Below are 18,155 nucleotides of genomic sequence, written 5' to 3' on the forward strand. Positions count from 1 at the left end.
CTTGCTTTCTCTAATTAACAGTCCCAAGGCAAAAAGAAAAAGGAAAAAAAGAAAAAAAGAACAACAACAAAAATGTAAATACATAAAATCTAACATCAAAAAACAAATAGATACGAAATAGAGATCAGATCAAATACAAGAACTTCTTCTTGCGCTCCTGAAGGTTTTTCATATTTGAGGTTTCCTCACCCACCATCTTTCTCATTGTCCTTGTTACTATATTCCATGTTTCAAACACAGAAGTGGCATGTCTTTGTGATCATGCAAAGCAATATAAAACCTAATTTATTAGCTATTCCGATAAGCAAACACACTTATGTTTAACTAGTTAACAATTTAAGTGATATTTGATAAAGAAAAGCCATACCCTTGTAAGCATTACACCAACGACCTATTTACATCAAGTTTTACCCTTGTAAACCATCTTACAATAATGCTTTGAAACAAAAAAATTAACATGAAGTTAAATCAAACCATGGTAACAAAAAAAAGGATAATAAAATTAAAAGCCATTGAAACATCTCAATTGTTGCCAATAAGAACATAAAAAATCCTTAGTTTACCCATCAAAATACAAAGAAACATAAATCAAGGTTAATATATAAGATAATAGTGGGAGAAAAAAGCATAAAGATATATAATATAGTCACACAATAGTACTATATATAAGGTGGTTGTCCTTGGTAATCTAATTAAGTCACTACCATAGAAATAAGCTGTATATAAGTGAGCCAATTTCCTTGCATTGTGGACATGCATCCAATTGTTTATCACTATTCTAAGTAATAAGAAAAATATATGGGACATCAATAATCGTGCACAAAGTTAGAAATTAATTTTTAAAAAACAAAACATTATATTTTTTCCATTCAAATCTTAAATAATAATAATTAATAAACCTAGATACTAAACATTTGTTGATTTCCTTCTAATCAAATAGCAAATCATTCATAGCATTTAAATATACAAAAAGATAAAATGTGGCTCCACCAACATGATCTCAAGCATAGACTTGGCAACACTACTCTTATTAGTTTAATAAATTCCATAAAATGATAATTAGCAGCTCTAATTATATATTGAAAAAAAGAAAGACACACTAATCCCACCAAAACCTAACCTTATTAGGTCCTTAATAGTTTCAAAATCGTTAAGCCAAAATGGTGTGTGTTGTTGGTGTGTGTTCATTTGTCTAGAGCTTGGTAGGAGAATGAAGTGGAGATTAATGGAGATGGATAAAGAGATTGAATGAAGAAAATAAGGGCTCAAAGTTTACTATGGTTTGTGTGTTTTGTGATTGTAGTTCAAGGTGGAAAGTGACTTCAAGTTGCAGCTATGGAGCTTGGAAATTAAAGGAGTTGGTAATTAATTTATAATTTAGGAGACTAAATAAATGGAAGGAATAGAAGAAACAGATGCAAAGCGAATCTCACCTTGAGAAATCAGAGTGAAGAGACTGCGGCTGTTGGGATCTTGAAGAGCTTTTTTGGGGGCACGAGAGCTTGGGTTTGCACCGCCATTCCAATTGATTAGGAATTAGAGAGGGTGAGGTAAAGAGCCGAGTGAGGAAAAGAATATATCTGAATGAATAACAAATAAAAAATATAACACGTGAATTTTAAATAAATCCTTTTCTATTAATGAAATTATTTTGAAATAAGTCATTATTATTTGTTAATGTCAATGTTAAAAATATTATTTTAGTAATTATTTATCTTAAATTATATAATCACATAAAAATTGATTTATATGAAATAATAAGTTAGTTGTTTTATCGAATTTAATTTTCTCTACAACTAAGTTTTTATTGTTATATGAATTGCTCATAATTTTATTAATTTATATAATGACTTTCTCTTTTAATAACACATTGAAATATCGAATATATTATAACCTAAAATTTAAAGTATTTTTTAAAAATAATTGCAATCAAATATTTATTCACCAAAAAGAAAATCAAATATTTACTTTTTAGTAGGTTTACTAGGGAAAGTTAATCTCTAAAATTTTTTATTTAATAATTAATCTTAAATTATATAATCACATAAAAAATATATGTTACAAATTAATTTATATAAAATAATGAGTTGATTGATTTCCCTATATATGTTGTTTTTTAATATATATATATATATATACAATTTCTGTGTATAATTTCCTACATATTAAATTTGTGGTCAAATATGTTTAATTAGTTTATCTTCTTATGTTTTTAATTGGATAAAAACAATGACTTTTCACTATGCTTTACGATCCGTAAAACATTTAACCTATTTTCTCTAAGATATTTTTCATTGAGAAAAACCTCCTTATTTTATTCACGAAGTAAATCGTAGCTATAAAAAAATGTTCATAATCCATGGTTTTACCATCAGGTAGAATTTCTTGGCACAAAATAACAGTTAGTTCGAGTGGGTGTATTGTAGGTTAAAATTTATTCATTTTGTCATTCAAACACTCACACAATCACACACAAACCAAAAGAAAAAAGGAGGAAAATGAAATTGGTAACTCAATTTGGCACAACGGTTGCTTGCGTCTAATAGCCAAGCCTAGAGATAAAAATCCACTAAAATAGGGGAACAAACATGAGCACAACGTCACGCTCATCCTTACAAGGATAAACAAGAACCCTATTTAGATTGCCATATGTTTACTCACTCTCACCAACACACTTGGGTATCCTTGGTGACTCACTCTAAATCTTAGGGTAGGGTCTCTTATATAGATGTATCTACATCCCCTTCTTTTAGAATCTCTGCGGCTCTTAATTTGGACAACTTCCAAACATAGATGTTACAACTCCGGTTGTAACCGAGTTTGCAACACTGCCCACTTGTTGGCCTTGGCTGAATCGCAGCTTCCTTTACAAGGTGACTTATAGAAGTCTCCACTAATCCTGATTGTGTCTAAGTCTAAGTCGATGTAGTTGAATCCTCTCAATCTAGACATACCAATTACTATCTCTCCTCCTTACGTCCTTATTAGTAGTACCCTTGCAAAGGTCGCACCCCACATGGCCCATTTCCATTATACAAATTATTGTTCTCAAGAAATCTTCAAATGATCTTCAAATCTTTCACTAAACTTGATTTCCAAATCATCCAAGTTTAATTTTATGATCTTCCAAACTTGATCTTCATTCATCCAAGTTTTTTCTTCACAATCTTCTATGATTCCAAGTTTGATCTTCTATTCATCCAAGCTTAGCTCTTTAATCTTCTCCATGTATAGTTGTGTCTTCAAATAGCTCCGCCCATAAATAGCTTCAATCTTCAATTAGCCTTTTCCTAGGTTGGTTAATTAGATATTCCTTTCATGATTTATGCCTCCATATAGCTTTGTTACCAACCTTAGCTTCAATGAGATCTTGGCCTCCAAGTAGTTGATCTTCCAAGCTTGATTCACTTGCCAAATATAGATGTGCCTTCATATGGCCATTACTTGCATTTCAAGAGAAATCCTCTAAGGGTGTGTTTGTTTGGCCGGATATAAAACTACATGTAATTGTAATTACAAAAAACTTCAAAATCTGGTGTTTGTTTGGTTGGATTTGAGAATTTGAAAGTAGTTAGAAATGCAGTGTAGATGGATTTGGTTGGTTTTCAAACTACGTCCAAATCGGCCGTAGTTTAATCTCCCGCATTTGGGATTTCCATAGAAAGTCTCGCACGTGGTGTCACGTGAGACTTTCTAATAAATTTATATATAAATAAAATAAAAATATAATCATGATATTATTTTATCTCAATAATAAATGGTTACTATTATATTTTTATCAATATAAAAAATTATAAATAGTGTAATATATTTTTTATAATTATAAAAAATAACAATAAATTGTAATGAAAACATAAATTTATATTAAATTAAGCAATTATATGCATAATTATTTTGGTTACTATTAATAACAATTAATTATGTATTTATAATTAATTAAATTTAATAATGACCAAGGTGGAGTATCCTTAGCAATGGTGTTTATATCCTACAAATATATCCAACCAAACACATGTTTTCAAAATCCAGATTTACAAATCCTCCCAAAGAAACACAAAATTTTGAAATCCAGCATTTTCAATTACAGTCAACCAAACACCAAATTTGACTCTCCTGCATTTTCAGCTCCAGAATTTACAACTACACTGTGATTGAAAATCTACTGTATTTTCAACTACATCTAACCAAACGCTACCTAAATTGATTGTCTTGCCAAAAATAGTTCCTCCAAAGACAGCTTCATATCTTCATGTCATCTCTTGCCACATCATCATAAGTTTTCACATCACCTTGTCTTGTCATCAATGCCTTGCCACATCATCAAGAACATGGGTCAAATGATGCCAACATGGAGCTTCAGTTCTCATAAAAATATTTATAGTCTGCTATGTTTTATAATTCATAGAAAAAGTTTAGACCTCTTTTATCTACGATATTTCCTATAGACACAAAGTGTTCTTTTTAGCTACAAAATAAATCATAGCTATCAAAATTTATTCATAGGCCATTGTTTGCCCGTTAGTAGCAATTGTTTGATGCCTAAAAGCATTTAGTTTCCTCGAAAAAATGAATAAATCATAGGCAATAAATCTTTTTAGCTACGAAAATGATGTTGTAGCTAAAAATAACGTAGATATACTTACATTTCATGTGGTGGTTTGATAATTTTAAGAGTATGTTTAGAGTTGAAGCAACTATTTTGTAAAAGTTGAATGTTGGTTGTTTGTTGTTGAGACATGTTGTACATTAGTTGAAGGCTTAGAAATCTGCTAAAGTATCAAATGTAGTGATGCTAAATGTGGGGCATCGTTGCTAGAATCAGCATATGACTGCTTTGTGAAGGTTGAATGTCGGTTGTTAATATTTTTGTTTGCATTGTTGATCCAAGCATAGAGCCACTTTCCATGGTCATCAACACAGTATTGTTAGTAATATCAAAATGTATTATGTATTTAGTTTTCAGGTATTGGTTTGATTGATGAGCATAATTTGCACTCAATATATGGACCTTCTTTAACTCATGATGAAGTAAATGTGAATTATTTTGAACCAGAATTACTCCTAGCATTGTAGGAAAAAAAGAGAATGATTTGAAGGAATAATACATCAAAACCACAAAATTGGAGAAAAGATGATCAAGTTTCAATGAAGAGTGAACTAGCAAAACAAAAAATCTATTACCTAGGCGCTACAATAGTAAGAGTTTCAAAACAAAAAGTATAGTGCCTAGGCGCTGCACATTTTAGTACCTAGACGAAATCCCGATATTCATTTTATAAAAGAGACTAGGGTTTGATACCAAAAAATAAGGAGAATTTCAAGGATCAAAAGGCCGAAAGTGAAGACTTGACAAAGATTCATTGCCAAGCTTTAGTTTTAGTTATTCTTTGTTTTTTCATTATGAACCTTATTAATATGTTAAGCTTTGAAATTATCATGTTCTAAATACCTTTTTTGGGCTACGATGTAGCCAGACTATGAAAACTTAGATTCATCTTTGTTTAATTTAATTGATGCTTGTTTCAAGATTATGTTTGATATTTTAATCTATGCTTAATGCTTGTGATTGCCTGATCAATAATTGCATGATTGATAATTCGATTTGAGACTGAGAGGTGATAATTGAATTAGTTCTTGATTGAAATATCACACAATCATTATAAGATAGAGATATTTATGAGATTGTATGCATCATTATAAATTTTTAGAGCTTAATGAGTTCCAAATATTTATAGTTATCTCAGAGATGATGTTAACTTATCTAATGGATTATGATGTTGATGCTTAAGAAAGATCAATAGGTAATTTAGGGAAATTTGATGACAACATAAGAAACAAACATTGATTGATTGAACTAGACAATTTAGGTGGAATTAGTCTAGGTGAACTCAGAAGTCCTAGAATCTCTAAGCATATATTTCTCCTTGTCTAACTGTCTTTATCTAGTCCTCAAATTAGATCTTTAAAAATTAAATCTTTTCAATTCCATTAATCAAGAAGAATTAGGGTTAAAGTAATTTCTGTAGTTAATAAACTCAATCCTCATAGGATGATACTCTCTTATCATTATATTACTTGTTTACGTATACTTGCTGTTAGAGCTAAAGTTCTATAATTGGTATTATTTGACACTCATAGAAGTTGACGTGGCAAAAGCAATAATATGGCAAACAAGCTGATAAGGCAAAGAATGATGACATGGTATAATGACTAGGCACATGATGATATGGCAAGAGATGACAATGAAGACATGAAGGCTAAAATCTTATGAAGCTATCTTTGTAAAGAACATCTCTCTTGAGGAGTAAGCAAAAAGCAAATTGAGAATATCTTCACAACTATCATTGGAGAGACTATTTTTGGCAAGAAACATCAAGGAAAAAAGATCTCTCTTAAAGCACAAGCTATGAGGAGAAAAAAACAAAGTTATGATTTAATTTATCCTTGGTAAGATCCAGGATGATAAAAATCTATCTTTGGTAACTCTTTTCTTATGAGGAATTTATTAAATACCATATGGAAAATATTCTAAAGAAGGGAGTAATCTATTGTTGAAAAGTATGAATATCTTCATTTAAAGACCAAGACTGCAAACGGAACTTAGTTTGGTGTGAAGCTAATTGAAGACACAAACCAAGAAAGGCATGGGCAAAACTATCTACAACACCAAGCTATGAAGATATTAAAGTCCATAATTAGCAAACCCATTGAAGAAAAAGATCCAAAGTTAATTATGGGCAGAGTTATTTGAAGGCACAAGCTATTCAAGGGCACAAACTATCTTTGGCAAGTGCATAGATTTGGAAGAAGATTGATGACCCAAGCTTCGATGAATGAAGATCATGCTTGGGAGATCTTGAAGAGCTAAGCATGGATTAAAGGGGATCAAGTTTAGTAACAAGATATTGAAGACCAAACTTTGATGAATGAAGATCAAGTTTAATGATTGTTGAAGGCCAAACTTGGATGAATAGAGATCAAGTTTGGAAAGAATATTGTAGAGATCTTTGAAGACCATCTTTTGTGAGATGGATTCATGCCTTGGTGTGTGGACTCTCGGGAGAGGGACCTGTTGATATGACATGAGGAAAAAGGCTAGTTGTTAGCAAGAAGAGCTCGGGAGGAGTGTACTGGAGTTGAGTACATTAACACGAACTAGAGCAAATCGGGAGGGTTAGAAGTGTCGTAGGTCATGTTGCAATGAGAACTGGAACTCAGTCAGGATCAACATGTGTGTCGTGTTGCAAGCTCGGTTGCAACAGGAGTTGTAATGTTTTACTTGAAAGGTGTCCAAGTTAAGAAGCCATGGAGATTCTAAAAGAGAAAACTACCTTTGGGACGTAGAGACGTCTATATAAGATATACTGCTTTGCGATTTAGGATGAGACACAAGTGAGAGACCCTATTATAAGGGTTGAGGATAGTGGCCATTGGTCAATCTAGAGAGGGTTAATCTTTGTCATTGTGTGAGTGAGAGTTAATGTTGTACTTTTCATTCTTTCCCTCTTTAGTGGATTGTTCTCTCTGGACTTGGCCCTCCAGACGTAGGCAAGTTGTGCCGAACTGGGTAACAATTTCGTATGTCTCCTTTCTCTTGCATGTTTTATGGTGTGTGATTGCATCTCATGAGAGGTTGAGTGAAAAATCATCACACTATTACCCTTCAAGACCTAACACTTGCATTAAAAAAAATTGCTTAATATTGATTGATCTCAAGCTTTATTATAATTTTTAATGATAGAATTCATGTTTCAAACTTAGTTTTATCTCTTACTTCTGTATCTGGGAAAGACAGTCCACCTCAGTGAGACCCAGAACATAACTCATCACAAGCCAAGTATTGTTTTGCTTAGTCGGGCATTTCACACTTCCTCGAAGTCGAACCCACGACCTAAGCCTTTTGCCTCACTTAAAGTGAGCGCCTCTCACTAATTGATCCTCACTGAGGTGGGCCAGTATCTCACAGTATTATAATGATACAATCTTCAAAAAATATATGTATCTATAATAATCATCATAAAATCGAATTAAAAATAAAATTTAAAAAAACAAAGTAACTACATAAACAATCCTGAGTAATAATAGCAAAAATAATAATAATAATAATAATAACCATAATAATAATAAATTATATATATATATATATATATAAAGAATTATCATAATTCATTTTATAGAAAAGGGCAAATTGATCGCTATCCATCACACAAATGACAAAGAGGTGTTTATAACGTTAATATGTATATGTGTTTAATAAACCAACAAGCTATATTTATTTGTACGAACATGTTAGTGTATTATATATATTGTTAGCAACATATAGGATCCGTTTGATACGCAAAGTTTTGAGGTACAATATATCACAAGTAATCTTGTTCCTTGTTTTGATTTGTAAATAGTTTGAGAGTACAACACAACAGGATGCCAAAATACAACACAAGTGGATAAAATTTTTGTACCACCAAAACCTCGGTACAAATATCTATCGTAGTATAGCACAACTAAGATACTAAATTGCCCTTAATAAATAACAAATATTACAATCATGGCATGCCACATACCACAACACTCAAGTCCCGGACCATACACCTCCTCCCCCCGCCCCCTCCCTTTCATTAAATGAAAAATGATATATATATTTACAAGATTATGCACATAATAAATAAGAATAATATTTGTAGCAAAAGTATTTGTGAAATTTTATTGTTTGATTACTTGATATTTTACAAAATGATTTTTTTTTTTTTAGCAAAAGTCTATTATTTGGCCACCTGATTTTTTTTTTTACTTGATATTTTACAAATTTATTATTTCGCATATCGACATATTATAAATTGGTTTGTATAGTAACAAAAAAATTGCAAAATATTAATTGTTTGGAAACTTTATTTTCTATAAATTAGTGTATATAATATAAAAATATAATTATGATTTAATAATATTATTAATTAAAAATTAGGTAATATAGATTATATATTATTGTATATTTAATAGGATTATATAGTAACAAATTTTATTGTTTAGCCTCTTGACATATTAATAGAATTTATGGTGTACTTTCAGAAAGAACTTATTTGTGCACATATTTTGAAAAGTAAAAAAATATATATAATTATGATTTAATAATTTTATTATTTATTAAAAATTTAATCAGGTTAATATTTTAAATGAGAGAAACTTCAAAATTCACTTGTGAACTTCTCTATTGTAAAACAATCGTAGAACAGGTGTTTGTTTTTTTTTTAGTGTGTAAAATAGGTTTTCAACTGTAGCAACAGTAGATTTACTATTGAATGACATGCTTGTAATAAGTGGGTTTGGTAAGTGTCTTGTTAGGAATAGGTAAGTTTGGTATGTGTCATGTCTTCTACATGAAGGTTTGGTATATGTCAAGTCATGAATAGCATGACTTAAGGGTTAAGTCTTGGAGCCTATATAAGGCCCCTTAGTTTGTATGATAAGGACACACACTTCCCCACACCATAAGGGAAATCTCCCCTCATCCTTTGTATCCCCCTCATAACATAAATGCAATAAAAAAGTCCTTCTTTTGTCCATACATCTTCTCTTCTCTCTTATCCGTGCTTCTTTAGACTCTTTCAAACAAAGCTTCCGCCCTAACCGTTAGTTCACCCCGGATAACCCCGACATCCAGAGTAAGTTGAACGGCATCCCCAACATCCACGTCTTCATCCCCGAGGCCCTGCCGGCACATGTGGATTCCACATAAATAACATTTACATTTTCCTGGTGGTTTATGTGTTTTAAATTTTTTAACATGATTTTTTTTAGGTCTTCTTTTTTTAAAGTATTGACTTCTTTTTAATCCTTTTTGTTTTTTCTATTCATTATTTAGGGCTGGCACATATATTTTACTACTATAGCTATAATTTGAGATTTGTCTGTTTGCTTCGGCTTCTAAACATTTATCTTTTAAATAATTAAATGTAAACATTATTGCTGGCTCTATTCCAGTTAAATATTCATGTCATTTTTCTATCCAATTTTTTAAGATGATATCTACTAAAGGTTTGGGAAGTTTATTAAACCATTTTTTAGTTAATTCATTATTTGTGAATGCTCTTCCTGTTTTAGCTGCTAATGTTATGTATGCTTGACTAAATTGTACTATTTCTCCAAAGTTTTGAATTTGAAGTCTTTCTAAATCTCTGGCAGCCATATCTTGTAATAGTGTGTCTCCTCTAGATGGATTAGTTCCTAAGATAATTTGTCTAATTTGTCATGTTACATTGTATGGATTATCTGCCATTTGTACCATATATTGATATTCTTCTGAATAGTTAATTTTTCAACTATTTAATAAATCTCTTGCAGTGGTTCCTAAAAGATTTTCAATAAAGTTTGTTGTTCCTATTGAATTTCTTTCTCTTCTTCTGATACATTTTCTATAATTCTTAACTTTTCTGTTAAATATTCTTCTACTTCATTAAGACATATATATTTTTGATATTTTATTTTATCTTTTAAGTTATATTATTTTAATTCTTCTAGAGGATAATATCTTATTTTGATTAATTCAATTTTATAATATTCTGTTGTTTCAAGTAGATGTTTCATTTTTTGGGAATTTTAATCTATATTCTGGTGGCTTTAATAATTCTTCTTTAGTCCAGATTTTAAATGGTGTTAAAATTATGATTGAAGAAAGAAAACAAAGAACAAAAAAATTTGAACTATTCCCAGAACCGATAGAAGAAGTAAAACAACTTATTTTCAAGAAAGTAATGGCAACTCAATATGACCAGTTCATCTCTGAAAAAGAAGTACTGAGGTAACTTGCAAAAAAAGAAATTCTGCCTTCAACTGTAGCAACAGTAGATTTACTGTTGAATGACATGCTTGTAATAAGTGGTTTTGGTAAGTGTCTTTTTAGGAATAGGTAAGTTTAGTATGTGTCATGTCTTTTACATGAAGGTTTGGTATATGTCAAATCATGAACAGCATGACTTAAGGGTTAAGTCTTGGAGCCTATATAAGACCTCTTAGTTTGTATGATGAGGACACACACTTCCCCACACTATAAGGGAAATCTCCCCTCATCCTTTGTATCCCACTCATAACATAAATGCAATAAAGAAGTCCTTCTTTTGTCCATACATCTTCTCTTCTCTCTTATAAATGCTTCTTTAGACTCTTTTACTAGATCCACATGCGCCGGCAGGGCCTCGGGGACGAAGACGTGGATGTTGGGGATGCCGTTCAACTTACTCTGGATGCCGGGGTCATCCGGGGTGAAGTAACGATTAGGGCGGAAGCTTTGTTTGAAAGAGTCTAAAGAAGCACGGATAAGAGAGAAGAGAAGATGTATGGACAACAGAAGGACTTCTTTATTGCATTTATGTTATGAGGGGGATACAAAGGATGAGGGGAGATTTTCCTTATGGTGTGGGGAAGTGTGTGTCCTCATCATACAAACTAAGGGGCCTTATATAGGCTCCAAGACTTAACCCTTAAGTCATGCTATTCATGACTTGACATATACCAAACCTTCATGTAGAAGACATGACATATACCAAACTTACATATTCCTAACAAGACACTTACCAAACCCACTTATTACAAGCATGCCATTCAACAGTAAAACTACTGTTGCTACAGTTACAAACCTATTTTACACACTAAAAAAACAAATACCGACTTCTTTACATAATAAAAATAATCAATACTGCTTTCGTTCACCAATAGATGTTAGAGACTGAATTAGTGGAGATTTCCTAGCCTTCCATCATGTTCGCTAAGTTTTCTTCAGCAATTTCTTCTAAACCTTCTAGAGAGTCAGCTGGACTTGGTATCATTAGTATGTTTGCTGGAATGCTTAGTCTGGAATAGTCCCTAAAACGGTATTCTCTTGCCCAAGAGCAAACTTGCTTCATGTGTAGTTCTGTGGCTGGCATTTGTGAAATAAGATTCGGAAAAGGACAGTACATGGGGAACATGTACTGATCAATATATACCTTCATGGTTTTAGTTTCCAGCACCATCTAACATCTTTGATTATCAGTAATTGTAGGGCAAGTTCTCTTCCAATCAATGGAAATTGCACATGCTCGCCATAGCTTTATTTGTTTCTTGATGTCTCCTGGAATAATCATATCTTCTAATCGAATAGGAGTTATTCTTTCTTGTTCAGGTTTATGATGGTGAAGGAGAGTGATCTTGATATGATGTCATGCTTCATCTTCATCATAGCAAGGAGGAATATAATTTAATTCTAAATTGACATACCCATCAATTTATTGTCCAAGAGCTTTGAAGAATTTATGTAGAAGATGTATCAGCTGCCAATAGTCATTCAGGAAGTTTGCCTGCTCTGGATTTGTCAGTATTATTCTAGATAGGTATCCATGTTTGAAGAGACTGATAGCTTTGATCTGAACACCATTAATTTCTTGGTCATGCCATTGGGACATGTCTAAGGAATATTTGACTGCAGTGAATCCTTCTTCACACTGGCATCCAGAATCCTTATGGTCTAGCTCTCTGAGTACATTTCCTGCTATTGCAAATCCTGCTAGGAGAATTTCTTCTTTTGCAAGTTGCCTCAGTACTTCTTATTCAGAGATGAACTGGTCATATTGAGTTGCCATTACTTTCTTGAAAATAAGTTGTTTTACTTCTTCTATCGGTTCTGGGAATAGTTCAAATTTTTCTGTTCTTTGTTTTCTTTCTTCAATCATAATTTCCTTCATTTCTTCGGCTTCTTTTGTAATTTGTTGATGTTGAGCTTTGATCAGTATAACTTCTTCATTTTTATTGGAGATTTCAACTTCCAATGCCTTGATTTTCTTTTCTTGTTCTACCATGTAGTCAAGTGTTTGGGGTTTCAGAGAGAATCTTACACTTGGTGTTTCAGGTAAAGGTAAATGTGGTGGATTTTGGATTTTCTCATTTGTTTGATGGAAGAATTTTGCTAAAGAGTGGAATAGAGAAATGAGGGTTTTTGGGTCATGTTTATTGGCCCAAAGGTTGTCAAGAATAACTTGTTGTGACGGATTCAGATTGACTTGTGTTCTGAACTTTAGGGTGGAGTTTGGTGGGAATATTGGAAGATTTAACTGGGGTTCAAGAGAGGATGAGTGGTTATAGATATTTTTTCCTGCCATTTCTGCAAAAAATAAGCTTGTTAGTTAAATAAATTTTCATGCTTTTGCATGTGTTGGAGATATAATTTTTTATGCTTTTGCATGTATTAGGGTATAAAGATAGCCAGGTTTTCACCATAACAAGAGACGCGTATGGATCTACTGGTTTTGTAGCCACAGCTCTTATTATTCGGATGAATAAACCTTTATCTGTTTATTTCTTTTTGGGACTTGGTTACATAGTTCCCACAATTAAAGAAAACGCAAATGAACCTGCTGGCTTTGCAGTCACAGTTTTCTCTAATGCGAATGGACAAACTATGGGGTAATATTCCAATTATATGTTTTAATTACATGTCTCTCAAAGGGATAAGGATAATGGAGATTCAGTTTGTTGTGAGACCTTTATCCTTAGATTCACAGAGGGAGATAAACAGAGATTAGACTCTTGTTGTAAATATGGAAAGTTTATAGTTTTTTATTTCCCGCTGTTTTATATTTTCTTGTATTTCTTTTATTTCTTTAATCATTTTTTCTAATTCTATATTATTTTCTTTATCTATTTTTCTTTAGTCATCTGAAATATTTTCTTCCTCTTGTTCATGAATAATTATACTTTTTCCTTTATTTTGTTCTTTCTTACTTTTTAGTTGTTCTTTTAAATTTTCTATTTCTTCTTCAAGAGTTTTAATCCTTTTTAATAATTGCTCAATTATTTCTTTGTCTTGTCTAAATTTATTATTTGGTTTTTCTGTTTTCTATTCTTCAAAAGTAAAACCACATAAATCTAATACACATTTCCTACATAATGATAATTCACATTTTAAACATGTGACTCTATGCTTTGTTATGTGGAATTTATAACATTTATCACATTTTGTTTTATAATTTATCTTAAATGGTTCAAATTTATGTTCACATTTTTCAAAATTTTCAATTTGATTGTATTGTTATAATAGATATTTTGGATTTATATCTAGATTGTAAGTTTTTTTATTCATTTTATTTTTAATCATAACAAATGTTTATGGAATCATATTCATTTCTTAATCTTGACCTGTAATTCCATAGTCTATTTTGTTCTTTTAAATATTCATCTTGATGGAATTCTTTATATTTTATTTTGTTGGTTTCCATATGGATTTACCATTTTCATCTTTTTCTTTTGATTTAAATTTTACTTCTATTAATGATTCCGCTTGATAATTAATTTGATCTCTTAGAGTTATATATCTTTTAACTTCTTTTAACCACATACATTATTTTACTTTTATTTCTTCTTTTAGACTTCTATTTTCTTTTATTGTATATTTAATTGAGTTACTTATTAAATCATCTATTAAGTTTATATCTGTTGAATCTATTAATCCTTTCATGTATAACAACTTTCAATAAATTTAAATTGTTCTTCAAAGGATTTTTTCCATTTTTCTAGTCTGATTTTTCTTTGTTGATGTTCTAATGGGTATAATTCTCTTCTTGGTATATATTTTGTATTCCATATCCAATTTCCTTGAGTATCATATTTTACTGTTGCTGTTTCTATTAATATTTCTGAGCTTATTTTATAAAATTTTTTTCATTTTCATTGTTATATAGTCTTTAACACATATTAACCATATTGCTCTTCTTTGTTTTATTTGGTCTGTTACAGATATATTTATACTTCCTAGATATTTTCTTAATGGTTTTAATTGTTCTTCAATTAATTCTGGATCTGTTATATATATTAAATCCATTTTATTCTTGACATTCTTCTATTTTTATGCCTTTGTTTATCATTCTTACACTTGTACTTCCATCAATATTTTCATAAAATTCTGCATTACTTGGTCTATTTGATGTTGCTGGGATATCTATGGGTTGGATGTTCCATTCACTTCCTTCTAACATTTCTGATTGATAAAATTTTCCTTCTATTCCTTTTAGTCCTTGATTTTCTAAAAATGATTTTGCTTTTTTAGGTGTTAAAATATAATTGATTCTATAACTGTTTGTCAGTTGTCCTGTGAATGTTTTTGTTATTATTAAATTTGCTGCATTTGAAATCATGGCATATCCTTTTGAATTTATTATTAATTTTATATATTTATAAAATGTTTCTAGTGGGATTAGAAAGTTTGGGGTCATATATATGATTTCTGGATGGTCTATATTCATATCTACTTCCATGGATTCTATAGTTGCTTTTGTCATATTTTTAATTTGTCTTATATCTACTAAGCTTACTAAAATTCTTGTTCCTAATCCTTTTCTGTGTAATCTTATTACTCCTAACATTAAGAGACCTAAATGGAATAATGTATAACCTGATGATACAAGTTTGTTATATGATTCTTCTGTTATTAAATCCAATATAATTTGTCTTTCATCATAATGTTCATATATTTTTGTTTTTGTTTCAAATATTCCAAATTTATATAATTCTTCTCCAGGGATTAGTTTTATATTCTTATCTCTTGCTTTATTTTGTTGTTCTTCAATTGTGTATGTTACTTCTTTTCTTTTTTGATGTTTATTAATATGATTAGTATATTTTAAATGATTTAAAATTGAAAATCTTCTAATATTATCTATACTTTTTATTATAGTTTTTTCTCCTGAATTTTCTTGATTTTCTCTAGACATATTTTGTTTTTATTTTATCAAATTTTTGTATTAAGTTTATTTTCCAATTTTTAAATTGTTCTTTCTCTTCTTCTGATACATTTTCTATAATTCTTAACTTTTCTGTTAAATATTCTTCTACTTCATTAAGCCATATATATTTTTGATATTTTATTTTATCTTTTAAGTTATATTGATTTAATTCTTCTAGAGGATAATATCTTATTTTAATTAATTCAATTTTATAATATTCTGTTGTTTCAAGTAGATGTTTCATTTCTTGGGAATTTTAATCTATATTCTGGTGGCTTTAATAATTTTTCTTTAGTCCAGATTTTAAATGGTGTTATTGGTTTCCTTATTTTTTGATTTGTTCCTAATTGAATATTTTTTACTTGATTGCATAGGTTATCTATTTCAATTTTATGATTTTCTTTTTCTTTTATGCTATTTTTTACATAGTCTAAATTGGATAAGATAGTTTCTAATTTTAATGATTGTGTTTCTAGATTGTTTAATTTTTTAATAATTAAATCCATTTTGCATCCATTTTTATTTGTTATCTTGATAATATATTAAGATTTCTTAATACTATCATGATGTTTATTAGGATAAATATTATTATTGTAATACATATTACTTGTATTATAATTATTTTCTCTATTATTTTTTTAAGAATTTGGTTCATTGGTGTCTTAATATTTATTTTTGATTTATTATTTTGATTTTATGATTTATGAATTCTTTTTGATATTTTTGTTGATATTGTTGATTTAATGTTTTGTTGATTTGATGTTTTCTTGTAGTAATATTTTGTTGTAGTAAAATAAACTTTGATTTATTTTGTTTTTATATTAAACTGAAATAAGATTTGCAGAAAATATAATCTACTTCTACTTTGCAATAAAATAAAATTACTACTACTTTGCAGTAAAATAAAATTACTACTACTTTGCAGCAACTTGAAATAAGTAAGAGAGAATTCTTATGCAACAACAAGATCCACAACATGTAATACGATAGAAGTTAAACTTGGTAAATAACCCTATTTGATCCATAATTATTAAAAGTAAAAACTTGTTTTTGGTTTTTGTTGGTTTTTTAGTTTTTATGGGTTTTTGAAAATTAAACTTTTTTTCACCATGGACATTCTCTGTCGGCTCGTTCAACCTTACCATCTTAGAGTGTACTAACATTTCCCTGTCTGTGGTACTAGGCCACCGTTGTAGAGTCTCCAGTTTCCAAAGCCTGAGTGTTCCACTTTGCATAATTACTTAGAAGAGTAATTTTTAGCAATTCAAATGATTATCTTTTAATATGTGAGAGTTCATCCTGTCCAACTTTCAGAGTTCAGACTTACCTCCACACTCTTTTTCCCCTAAACAGACCTCATGTCCTTCAGACGGGTACTTTTTGGTGTTCTCCAGTTTGTCTTACTCCTCATATTAGTTAGATTAACTCTTTTCACATAAAAGATTCATTTTTAAGCTCAAAATATTTTTTTTTTTTTTTTCAAAAACTCTGTACAAAACTCATTTTTTAGATTTTTAGATAATGGTTCATGGATCAAATAAAAGTCATACTACCAAGATAAAACTTGCTATCTACATGTTGGGGACCCCGTTAAGGGTTTTACCCCTGCATGGTAAACATTACCTTGAGGTTTTCGTTGAGGAAAGTTACTGTAGCTCTGATACCACTAGATCCACATGCGCCGGCAGGGCCTCGGGGACGAAGACGTGGATGTTGGGGATGCCGTTCAACTTACTCTGGATGCCGGGGTCATCCGGGGTGAAGTAACGGTTAGGGCGGAAGCTTTATTTGAAAGAGTCTAAAGAAGCATGGATAAGAGAGAAGAGAAGATGTATGGACAAAAGAAGGACTTCTTTATTGCATTTATGTTATGAGGGGGATATAAAGGTATTTTGTCTAATACTTAAAGAAATAAAATGGGGAACAACACAAAAAATTTTGTGTTGTCCATAAAATATCAAACATGGTACAGTATAAATAGTTATGTTGTAACACAACTACTTCTACAATATTGTACTATACTGCTTGTGTTGTATTTAGTTACATATCAGATGAACCCATAGGATCATTATATATTATATTGATCACTATTAATGCACCACCATCAATGTGGTATATATATACTAACTTATATATGTGTGTGTATGTGTGCACGCATACATATTTTAGGAATATCCCTAATTATGAACTCTAGGGACGTCCCTATCACAACAATTGGATCCATATTCAATGTATGTATTCTTTTTCTCTGTTTCTATAAGGAAGGGTGGGTATTGTTTGGTTTTTATATTTTGGGAGAGAGGTGGTGCAAATTAAGTTGAACGGCTATGATCCATTGTGTCATTGTTGCGGTCATGATTGGATAGTTGAGATGAGTGCACAATGCATCCCATTTCTATTGTGGCAATTGTT

This window comes from Dioscorea cayenensis, chromosome 1 (assembly GCF_009730915.1).
Source record: "Dioscorea cayenensis subsp. rotundata cultivar TDr96_F1 chromosome 1, TDr96_F1_v2_PseudoChromosome.rev07_lg8_w22 25.fasta, whole genome shotgun sequence".
In the NCBI taxonomy this organism is placed as follows: Eukaryota; Viridiplantae; Streptophyta; class Magnoliopsida; order Dioscoreales; family Dioscoreaceae; genus Dioscorea; species Dioscorea cayenensis.